Below are 12762 nucleotides of genomic sequence, written 5' to 3' on the forward strand. Positions count from 1 at the left end.
CAGTGAAAAGAGTATAGTGGAAGCATACTTCTTATATCTGAAAAAAAATTATACCTCAAACTTGTAATTTACTGGATAGTATATCTATATCAATTTCTATTTTCCCTACTAATTCTTGATTAATCTCTTTAACTTTTGATGTTCCAAACTGTACATCATACATTTCTATAGATCCTCCATGCATCTCTTGTATATAGCAAATTATAGATAATAAATACATTCACATTCATATCTATACAGAAGGCATATATTGTATGCCTATATTGCATCTGAGTTTCATAGCTTCGAAATCCAATCCTATTGATTTGCCTCATTATATAATTTGCCTCAATATAATAAATTGCCTCATTATATAATTAACACCTAAAACAGTAGTAGAGAACATAGAATACTATACACATTTGTACAACTGAACAAAACTATGTTAGTCTAGAGAGAAATATCACTAAAAGAATACAAAAAAGCAGGTGAGTCAGTTTCATATTCTATAATTTTACTATTCTCTATTTTGCAACTATCCACGTTTTCATTCATAATTCTAATGGAATCACAGTCATAATTCATGATAATCTCTCTATTGTAATCAGCCAAAGTCTATCTCAATTCATCATTTTTGTTTATTTTTCCAGAAAATCTTATATTCTCAGAATCTAGAATTGAAGACATAGATGTACTTAGAGACCATTAGTGTACCTTCTACACCCTATTAATTGTAGAACCATTATGATTACAATGGAACTAGACGGTTGCCACTTCAGTTTCTATCATATTTAAACCCTGTGTGGACTCCAATGCAGGATTAAAGAACTAACTCTTAGCTATCAAGACAAACACTATTTTCTTTACTTTTTGGGGGGTTGGAGGAAGAAAGCACAAACCTTTGGATACTTGATTTTTGACAAAGCCAAAACCATTTAATGGAAAAAAGACAGCATCTTCAACAAATGGTGCTGGTCTAACTGGATGTCTACATGTAGGAAAATGCAAATAGATCCATATTTATCACCCTGCACAAAACTAAAGTCCGAGTGGATCAAAGACCTCAACATAAAACCAGACACACTAAATCAGTTAGGAAAAAAATTGGGGAAGAGCCTAGAACTCATTGGCACAGGAAACATCCTCCTGAATAGAACACCAACAGCACAGGCTCTAAGATCAATGATCAAAATGGACCTCATGAAACTAAATCAGAACAAAATGACAGCCTATGGACTGGGAAAGGATCTTCACCAACCCTATATCTGACAGAGGGCTAACATCCAGAATATAGAAAGAACTCAAGAAGTTAAAAAACATCAAATCAAGTAACCCAATTTAAAAAATGGGGTACAGAGCTAAACAGAGAATTCTCTGTAGAGGAAATAGAAGGGAAGAGAAACAGTTAAAGAAATGCTCAAAGTCCTTAGTCATCAGGGAGATGCAAATCAAAATAACCCTGAGATTTCACCTTACAGCCATTAGAATGGCTAAGATAAAAAAAAAAAAATCAAGTGACAATACATGCTGGAGAGGATGTGGAGAAAGGGGAGCCCTCCTCCACTGTTGGTGGGAATGTAAACTTGTATAATCACTTATAAATCAATCTGGCACATTCTCAGACAAGTAGGAATAGTGTTTCCTCAAGATACCCAGATGTCCCTCAATGGAGGAATGGATACAGAAATTGTGGTACATTTACACAATGGAATACTACTCAGCAATTAAAACAAGGAAATCATGAAGTTTGCAGGCAAATGGTGGAATCTAGAAAAATTCATCTTGAGGGAAGTATCCCAGAAGCAGAAAGAGACATACAGTATATACTTACTAATAAGTGAATACTAAACATATAACATAGAATAAACCTATAAAAATCTGTTCACCTAAAGAAGCTAAGCAAGAAGGAAGACCGTGGGTAAGATGATCAATCCTCACTCAGAAAGACAATTGAGGTGGATATTGGAAGGAGAAAACAGGAAACAGGACAGGAGCCCAACAGAGAGGACCTCAGAAAGCCTACCCAGTAGTGTATCAAAGCAGATGCTGAGGCATTATCATAACCAAACTTTGGGTAGAGTACAGGGAATCTTATGAAAGAAGGGGGAGAGAGTAAGACTTGGAGAGTACAGGAGCTCCACAAGGAGAGCAACAGTACCAAAATATCTGGGCACAGGTGTCTTCTCTGGAACTGATACTCCAACCAAAGACCATTCATGGATATAACCTAGAACCACACTGCAAAGTTATAGCCCACGGCAGTTCAGTCTCCAAGTGGGTGCCCTAGTTAGGGAACAGGGACTGTCTCTGACATGAACTCAGTGGCTGGCTCTTTGACCACCTCCCCCTGAGGGTGGAACAGCCTTACCAGGCCATAGAGAAAGGCAAATCAGCCAGTCCTGATGAGACCTGATAAGCTAGGGTCAGATGGAAAGGGAGGAGGACCTCCGCTATCAGTGGACTTAGAGAGGGGTTTGGGAGGAGATGAGGGAGGGAGGGTAGGTTTAGAAGGGAATGAGGGAGGAGGCTACAGCTGGAATACAAAGAAAATAAACTGTAATTAATATAAAAAATTAAAAAAGAAGCAAATCATTAACAGCATAATTCCTTTTGTTTTTTTTTCCCAACCATCCCTATGGTTATTTTACCTAACTTCCTACTTCTGTATTTACCTTCCTCACCCTTATGAATCCACACATTCTCTCATTTTCCCTTTTTCTCTATCTGATCAATTGTATCCTGCTACTCACCTTTACTTCCTCATACCTTCTTCTGTATTTCCCTCCCTCTTCCCTGACTAAGGACCCCTGTTTTTTCCCATTTCCCTGATCACACACTTGAACCTTCCTATTCTATTCTCTATTGCTCCCATTGGCACCCACATGGCAACGGTCCCGTTTTGCTTTTCTGGTTTCCATAGTTACTACAGACTACACAGTCACATCCTCAGATGTGGAGCTAGGAGCCTCCAACAAGAGAGAAGTAACAGTATCATGATTACTATTTTCCACACATTATGACAAAAATGAACTTGCTGAAGATGACCATGTACTGACACTCTTTGGGAATTTCTGTTTAAAAGAGTTTCCTTCCAATGCAGTGGAAAACAAGGTCCCAAGTGTTACACATCACCAGCTCCCAGACATTTTTACAGATTCACACAACAATCTTACCTTTGGTCTTATGTAACTCATCTGGCCGGGTTAATAAGATCAATTTATTGTTGAGCTAATTTAATTCAGTATTTTAAAATCAGCTTTGTGATGTAGAAATAGAAAATGACTAATGATTCAGATTGTGAGGGGGAAAAGCACTCAATTATATTTTCAAGTTCAGTTGTATAATTCACATATATAGATGCATGAACATATGTATGAAAATAATACAGAAGTTAGTAGAAGAGACCATCCTACAACATCCCCATGAATATAACACCATGAGACACAGATTTTATCTATATTTATATTTTTATGCCTAAAGAGCTTAATCTAGTGGAGGAATGAATTCATCCAAATCACCAGAGAAAACATCTGATTCTTTCACCAACATACATTTACAGTAGGAGCACAGTAATCTTCTTTTTTTCTTTGAAGCTCCAGGATATGGACTGGAGAGATGAATCAGTAGTTAACATCACTTTTACCTCTTGCAGAGGACCTGGGTTAGGTTTCCAGCAATGACATGGTGGCTCATAACTATCTGTAACTCCAGTTCTGGGGAATCTATTGCCCTCTGTGACATGGCATACGAGTGGTACGCTGACATACAAGCAAAATGCACATACATGAAAACTAATAGATAGATAGATGATAGATAGATAGATAGATAGATAGATAGATAGATAGATAGATAGATAGATAGATAGATAGATAGATGATAAAAAGCTCCTCAATATTTAATTCAGGTCTTGATCTTTAAATTAATAAAACAGTAACCTTATTCTGATTTTAAAATTGAGAATGCACTGTTGCATGTCGCTGTTAAAATTTACTATTGCACAAACCATATATGTATTATTTTATAACTTATTCATATACAATTATTAATATAGCACATGCAATATAAGTAATATAAAACAATGATAATATAAGGTAAAAGTTACTATTCTAGAATGTTTCTTTTCTTTTCCCTAAGGTATATTCTTCAACCTTTCTGCTTCATATCCATTGAGTTCTAAATGTTTGTTCCATGCAGAAAATGGCATACCTTCTCAATGACATCTTTCTCTGGGGTTAACTGAAGCTGAGACTAGACGAGAAAAGACCACAGCTCCCATGACTACAGAGTTGTTGACATATGAATGCACCGAGAAAATCCATTTATTTTATTTGGAACAAAACAAATTACAGTGCTGGGGGTTTTCACATTAATTTAAATTGTAATTTTAGTTGTAAGTAATAAAACCCAAAGTATATCCATAAACATTCATCATAGTGGAGAGGCCATTACTGTTAGATTAATGGAGACCTAAAGAGTGTGCAGGCAGCTGTCTGAAGACACCTGCAGCAAAAGAGGCCAAGAGCTGCTTTGTGCATAGCTCTACATTCTTCCAAGAAAAACCACTTTATCGCTTCATTATCACAGTATTTGATTTTAGAACAGTCTTGTCTTTTGAACTATGCTGATATTTACCTTCTGCTATGTGGAGATTTAATAGTCTAAAAAACATGCAAGTATAGTAGATGAAAAGTATCAATTTTGTTTTACATTTTAACACATTTAGTGAGTAATGACCTATAAGCAGTATGACTGCTGAGAGAACAAAAAGTGAGTACGTGGCTTTCAGGTGACAAGATAGTTGATGTTGCCTGATGTACCATCCACTTTAACAATGAGGATAACTCTACAGTAATCTCCAGGGGTGAAAAACCTTAGCCACACAAGCTAGTTCCTTGAAACCTTTATGAAACAGGTAAGGAGAGCAGAAATAAATACTGCTCATTTATTAATAATGTATTAATTCATAGATATTTCCTGTTACTCTTAAATAATTTAAAAGCATGAATTGTTCTTTGTAAATTGAGGTTTGTGCAGGTAAAAGCACAAAACTCACTGGAAGCACACAGAAGCTGACTAGAATATTACAGTCTCACACTTACGATACCTAGAGATGAAGCAGCAGCAGCAGCAGGAGGAGTGTCCCTGTAGAGACTGTGGGGAAGCCATCAAGCTCAGAGATTCATCACAAGTTGCATGGCATGAGTTAAGTAAAGATAGGAAGGTGTTGATTGCAAAGTGTGTGTGTGTTTAAGAGAAAGAGATAAGGACCTCAACCTGTAGTTCAGAGTGGCTTCAAACAAACAGAGGATGTTCCTGCCTTAAAAGTGCTGAGATTATAGGTGTGTGCCACCACACCTGCCTTCACTGTCCATTTGATTCTCTTATACACATCAGTAAAATATATTCCAGCAAAATGAAAACATAGTCTTGTGATAATCTTAAGCTCAAATCTACTTGGCATTTTTTGTGAATGCATATTTTAATGAGCAGTTTATTTTGTAACGATTGAAGAAAACCTTGGGGATTTTGACTTTGAATATTTTTATACTATTTGAGGATTGAAAATATATTTCTCAGCTTTAATGAAAAGCACTCAATGTTATATCAATATTATACTCACGATTATATCATTTTCAGGGTTACAAGGGTCAATTTAGAAAACTTGAAATATTAAAACTGAATTTATTTTAAACACTCAAAGATCTTCTGAAAATTATCCAGTTTATATTTTTGTAAGGATAACTTTACATGGATTTAATAAATAGGTGAAGTGAGATTTATAGATACATTTAAATATTTCAAAAAGATATACCTTATTAGAAATCATTACAATAAAATAAACAAATCTATCTAAATTTATAAAAAACACAGGGAACTTCCCAGAGACTCATACTCCAACCAAGGACTTTTCGTGGAGATAACCTAGAACCCCTGCACAGATGTAGCCCATGGTAGTTCAGTGTCCAAGTGGGTTACATAGTAATGGGAAGGACTGCCTCTGACATAATCTGATTGGCCTGCTCTTTGATCACCTCCCCCTGAGGGGGGGAAGCAGCCTTACCAGGCCACAGTAGAGGACAATGCAGCCACTTTTGATGAGAACTGTTAGACTAAGATCAGAAAGGAGAGGAGAACCTCCCCTATCAGTGGACTTGGGGAGTGGCATGCATGCAGAAAGGGGAGAAAGAGTGGGATCAGGAGAGGAGGAGGGAGGGGCTTATGGGGGATACAAAATGAATAAAGTGTAATTAATAAAAAAATTAAAAAAACATATTATATAATGTTAGCAATGTCTTATGTTTTACTAGGACATGAGTTGAAACTTTCCTAAGAATTCCTAAATTTATACAGACTTAACAGGCTAGATGATTACTGATAAACACTAACTTAGCTAATATTTGTTGAATATTCCTAGATTAAGTTTCATATAATTAAATGTATATAATCAGTTAACTTTAGAAAAGTACTAAAATGAGAAAATGCAAAATATAATTTAAATGTACCTTAATATTATAAATGTATGCCTGCAAACCAATAAGTGTCTGTTCTTTGTATTTTACCCTCTAATGTATTTCAGGTGTTTTGTTAAAGGGATGGAAGACTTACACAGTTGGCAATAGATGGAATCATGTTCTTAGAATTATTAAAGTACACACTCAGAAGAATCCTATTTCACATATGCTCTTTAAAATATTGCATCTAGAGCTATAAATATATAAATTTTATATATATGAATGTACATTCACTGTAAACAGTGATGGGTTTCGTGATATTTTCATTCAGTCTATGATATCCATTGATGACTTTCACCCCGTTAGCCTATCCTATCTACCCTTTTGCTAGACCCTGTCCTCTTTTGAATAGCCCCCTTCCACTGTCACATATATTATATATAGATCATTTTAAGTGAAATCTGTTCTTTTATTAATCATTATACTGATACCTTTACGTCTACCAGCATCTGTTGGGTGCTTATTATACAGTAAGCCTCAAAAGTAATATTCCAAGCAGATAACTCTATAATCATTTCTTACAGATAATCCTGCTTCACTCTGCCACCTAGTCTCATCTCTCATCATTAATGAAGAGAAAAAGAAACACTCACCAGGCTGGCCCTTTGACAAATATCCATGTAAAATGAGGCCCTAAAATGTAGTTATAAGAAAGATATGTCATCAGCTCATCTCCCTCTAGACCTATAATTATCATCTCATCTGCAGAAGGCAGTTCTGTCTTTCAGGTTGTTAGAAGTACCAACAAATGGAGAAGTTAACTTCCCTAATTCCAGGAGAACGGTGAAGCAGCAACAGCTGAGCTCTGGGTTTCCCATGTATGAGCTATTCTCCCCAGGACACACTTGTCTGTACAGATTAACTGATCCCAATCTTGTGAACAAAACAAAAGTAACAAAAATAATATTCTATTTAAAACAAATAGAAAAACATTTACCAAAATATCCTTCCTGCATCCAAAACATTTGTTGTGGCCTCCATACTTACTTGACAGTGGCAATGAGGTCTTATCTAAATATTAACAGCTCTTTTGATAAAATTAAGGTATTTTCTCCTGCTCCAAACACACACTTGGGGAAAGTAATCATTCTTACAGAGCACACAGAAGTGAAGTAATGTAACTATATTATCAGCAGAAATCAGGCTGTGGGGCTAGGGATGTAGCTCAGTTGATAAAGTACATGCAGAGAAAGCATTGTGTAGGTGAGACACCATGAAAAATCATCAAACTTTTAAATTACAGGCACGTCTGATAGAGAAGAATCCAAAGGCAATGGCAAATACAACACTTTCAATAAGATAGTAAAAGAAAATTGCCCCAAACTAAAAAAAGACACAGCCATACAAATACAAGAAACACATAGAACACAAAAAAAGAGCAAAAGCAAAATTTCCCATATATTTTACAAGTAAAACACTAAGTATACAGAACAAATATTGGGTTGAAAGCTCTAAGAGAAAAATTGAAAATCACATAAAGAAAACCTTTCAAATAGAAAAGTGAATGTCACTAATTCCAGGAAAATAGTTAATTAATTAATTATTAATTAAGAACAGCTGATTTTTCAAACTATACTTGCAAAGCAGGAAGAGACTGCAGTGATACATCCCAAGTCCTAAAAGATATCCAATATAAAATAATATACACAGCAATATACTGCTATGATTGAAGGAAGGAAACAATTTTCCATAAAATAAACAGCCTAAAAAAACTTTTTTATTAAAAAAATACCTAAGGTAACACAGAAACCATTATTTTGGGCTGAAGAGGGAAATGAGCACAGCAGAGAGACTGTGACAAAAAATGAAGCTGTAATTACTAAAACAGAAAGTATCATTGAAAACAACACCAAAAATCAACAATATGGTAGCCAGAACTAACATATTTATTTCAATAATAATTTAAACATGAATATCCTCAGTTCTCCACTCAAAAGACAAACAGTGAATGAAAGAATCAAGAAATAAAACCCATCAGTCTGCTGCCTACAAGAAACATATCTTAGTTTTAGAGATAAGCACCACCTTACAGTAAATAAAGGATGGGCAAAAGTAATCCAATCAATTGAAATCAAGAAGAAAGAAGGATTCACTGTCCAAATATCTAACAAAAAAGACTTTGAACTAAAGCTAATTAGATGAAGTAAAGAGGGGCACTTCATTCTCACAAAGGAAACAGTTCACATTACTACCCTAAACATATATTCACCAAAGTTTAGAAACCTAATTTCATAAAAATAAAAATTAAAAAAATCTACTCCTGGATTAAAAGGTACAGATCAACATCAACTCATATATAGTAAGTGATTTCAATACCAATCATTCACAAATAGGTCATCTACACAAAAATAAACAGGTACATCAGATAAATATATGCATCATACATCAAATGGACTTAACAGATATGGAGGGACTATTCTAACCAAAAAACCAATACACACTTTATTCTGAAGCACAAAGAAACTTTTCTAAAATGGACTGTATACTGAAATGCAAAACAAATCATTACAAATAAAAAACTTTGAAATCACTCCTCATATGCAATTTAACCACACTGCAAGAAAATTTATAACAAACAAATCTTTAGTAAATAAACCACTCATGGAGATTAGACAGTTCATTACAGAATGATGAGGGGAAAAAGAAAATCAATAGTAATAATAAAAATTCCTGCAATTATTTGAATATGAAAATAATAAGAAAAATGTCGCTAGGATTTTTTCCCCTCAATCCTATGAGGGAAATTTATACCTTAAGTGCCTACATTTAAAAATCAGAAACACTGGGGGATCCAACATGGTGGCAATCAGCGCTCACCGTTTTGAGAGGCAGAGGATCTGGATCTCAGAAACTGGTGAGTAGAGGGACAGTCGAAGCCAGAATTTAGATGTTTTGGCTTTCTGAAAGAGAGGGGACACCACAGAAGCAGAGAACACATGGATTCAGACCAGGCATGGATTTCTCTGGGAACAGAGAGGGGATTTCCCTGTGTGGGCCTCCCTCCACCTCAGGGGAGCCTACACAGAGCAACAGCCAGCTGAGCACAAAACTCACTACCTGAGGACCAAGCCTGCAGAGGCAGGGCTTCTAGCTCCTCAGCCCCAACAGACTGTACCTGCCTGCTGAACTCCATCCCGGGAGCTAACATGTGAGGAGCCCCCTGCCCTGCCAAGCACCCTCTCACACAGCTCCTGCGCCACCAGAGCTCCCTCCAGCCCCTTGGAGCTCCTGTCTATGGAACTTCCACCCTCGGAGCACTTGCCCTCCGAGTGCCCACCATAGAGTCCCAGATCAGCAGTACAATCCTTCTCAGGTCCCAAGTCTGTGAGTGGCAGTACTGACTCCACAGGGCCTCCCAGCCAGTGACTGTATGGACCATCCAAACCCTCAGTGTCAGAAAGCCAGATGAACAGGCACCAAAGTCCAGCAGACCTGCAAAAACACCCAGGTATACCAGATGTTGGGCCACCTAGGTCTGTGGACCACTTTAGTGGCTCCCCAGGACCTACCAGCAATCACCTGGACACACCAGTTCTGCAGTCACAGCTGGACTCCCTAGCTCAACAGCTACAGCACCACTAAGCTGACTGAGCTCAACCTACCATATTTGAATCAGCAGGTCTAATACAGCCAGTAGAGAACAGGAGGAACCCCAGTGCTTTTCAATTCGACCTGATAGAGAGTGAGAGTGCCCTCAAGTGCCTACAGAACCCTAGATTCAGGGTGCTTCTAAGCTAGCAGCCTGAAATCAGACACATCCCACCCACACCTCCACTGTGGGAAAGAGAGGGCCTCATGGGACATTGAAGCTCCTGCTCTGTGGATCTACCAGTGGAGTTTAGGCAAGTAACTCCTGGAACTCAGGTAGAGAAGAATACCAGTAGCCTGTAAGCCACAGACTTACTCAGGGAATCTGTGCCCACAATAATCAACAGAGCTTGCAATATCTTAAGCACCTGGGACCCCTTCAGAGCCTGCAAGGTGCCCCCCTCTCACACTGAAGGCCTCTACATTCTCTAGCACCCTGTCCCTCAGGGCACATTTCCACACACAGGCATGCTCACACGCTTCTCTGCATTTGTCTTTCTGTGCCTATGAACTTTCCTCCCACAGGTACAGCTGAAATACCAATTCACACGCTGAAACCACTGAACATCTCTCATTTTCCTGAAGAATTCTCCAGACACCAGTCTGATCTGGATAATTCAGGAACAAACAGTGAAAGTTACGGATAACCAAATGGCCAGGGGTTGGCAAAAGAACACATCCAACATAAATCAAGACATCATGGCTTTCACTGGCAATCCCCAAAATTAATGAATAACCCCTAAGGAAATAGTGGCAGTTATTAAAAGTCTCTCAAACAAAAACAAAACAAAACAAAGTTTTTCAATTTTGTGGAATATTGGCTTTTTTTTTTTCATTTCTGATTTTGTTAATTTGGATATTCTCCCTTTGCCTTTTAGTTAGTTTTACTACTGGTTTCTCTATCTTGTTTATTTTCTCAATGAACCAGCTCTGGGCTTCATTAATTCTATCATTCTACTTGTTTCTAAATTATTGATTTTATCCCTGAGTTTGATTAATCCCGGCCATCTATTTCTTTTGGGTGTGTTGGCTTCTTTTTATTCTAGAGCTTTAAGGTCTGCTTTTAACATGCTAGTAAAACACTACAGTTTCTGAAAAAAGAGACTCAGTGCTATGAATTCCCCCTTAGCACCGCTTTCATTGTGTCTCATAAGTTTGGCTATGTTGTGTCTTCTTTTTCATTAAATTCTAGGAAGTTTTTAGTTTCTTTCTTTATTTCTTTCCTGACCCGGTGGTCCTTGACTATAAAGGTTTTTCAGTTTCCATGTGTTCATAGGCTTTCTGTCTTCCTGTTGTTACTGAATTCCAGCATTAATCCACAGTGATCTGATAAAATACAAGAGGTTATTTCAATATTTTTGTATCTATTGAGGCTTGCTTTATACTCTTCAGAACTCTGAGGTCACCGGGAATGCACACACGCATACATGCTGGCACAATATATCAATAAAAATGAATTCATTATTTTTAACAGAAGAAAAAATCCTTTAAAAAATCTAGTAGCATTTTAACTTCAAGATTTTCAGCACATTGATGATTCTCTTATCAGAACTGATGTGGACCAAAGGAGTAATGGTGGGATAGGCATTCATCACAAATTTCTGAATAGTCAAGATGAAGGGGTCATACATCCACACAAGGATTGAGGTAGATGAAATGATGAAGTCCACCCAGTATATGACCACAAAGAAAAATACCAGCAGCAAGATGGTCCGGGTGGCCCTTTTCTCAGGGGACACTCTCAGGTGGCTGATGCTGTGAAGATGCTTGCATTGCCTCTGATGTCTGAACAGGATAATCACCATGTATGCACTTGTGGTCAGCATGACTCCTACAAGAAACACATCTCTGGAGGTTGTCACTGTTAAAATCAATCCCCTGATGACATAGTCCATTTGGAAGACTACACAGGATTCAGTGACCTTCATCTGGTTTGTCTCGCTCACATTGGTAAAACCACCAACATAGAAGATCAGGTTACTACTGAAGGACAAATTGAAAGACCAAATACATAAGAAAGCATAGATCATGTATTTTTTAAGCTCATGTTTAAAATTTGCCAACAGAGAGCTCATGGGACTGATAGTGACAGCCTGGAACACACTAAGGAGGCAGGTGATGCAGATAGAGAGGCCTCTCGTTACCCTGTATATGTAGAAAGTTGTCTTACATTTGATGTGATTCTCAATGTTCAGTGACTCAAATATGTCTGTAAGCAAAATGTCTCCTCCTGTGAGGAGCATCATTATATGAACGAAGGTTAGTTGACAAGACATCAGGTCCATGGGCTTAGGTCTGTGACCTAAGATTGTGAAAGAATAGAAAAAAAGGAGAAATATATTGGCCAGGACTCCAAGCCCAGCTTGAATATAAAGGACATCCTTTAATGAGGACATAGGTGAGAAGTGTATTCATCTTAAGACCATAGTGGAGGTATAGATTTTATACCTGAAAAAAAAAGATTACTAATCAAACTTGTAGTTATTTAGACAGTATGTCTGTATCATAATTCCATTTCCCCACTAATTTTTTATTAATCCGTATTTTTAACTTTTGAAGTTCTAGACTGTCCATCGTAGCCTGCATTAGTATATAGCCTCCATGTGTTGCTTGTATATATAGCACATATAGATTAACAAATGCATCCATATTCATATCTATACAGAACACATACTTTGTGTGC

At 37.2% G+C, this 12762-nt stretch overlaps 1 pseudogene; it reads right to left on the minus strand.

Annotated features, from left to right (window-relative positions):
* Positions 1-11575: 11575 nt before the first annotated feature.
* On the minus strand, positions 11576-12505 carry LOC129676873 (putative vomeronasal receptor-like protein 4; annotated as a pseudogene).
* Positions 12506-12762: the final 257 nt, after the last annotated feature.

Source organism: Psammomys obesus, unplaced genomic scaffold, assembly GCF_907164565.1.
Source record: "Psammomys obesus unplaced genomic scaffold, mPsaObe1.curated_primary_1811, whole genome shotgun sequence".
NCBI classification, from domain to species: domain Eukaryota; kingdom Metazoa; phylum Chordata; class Mammalia; order Rodentia; family Muridae; genus Psammomys; species Psammomys obesus.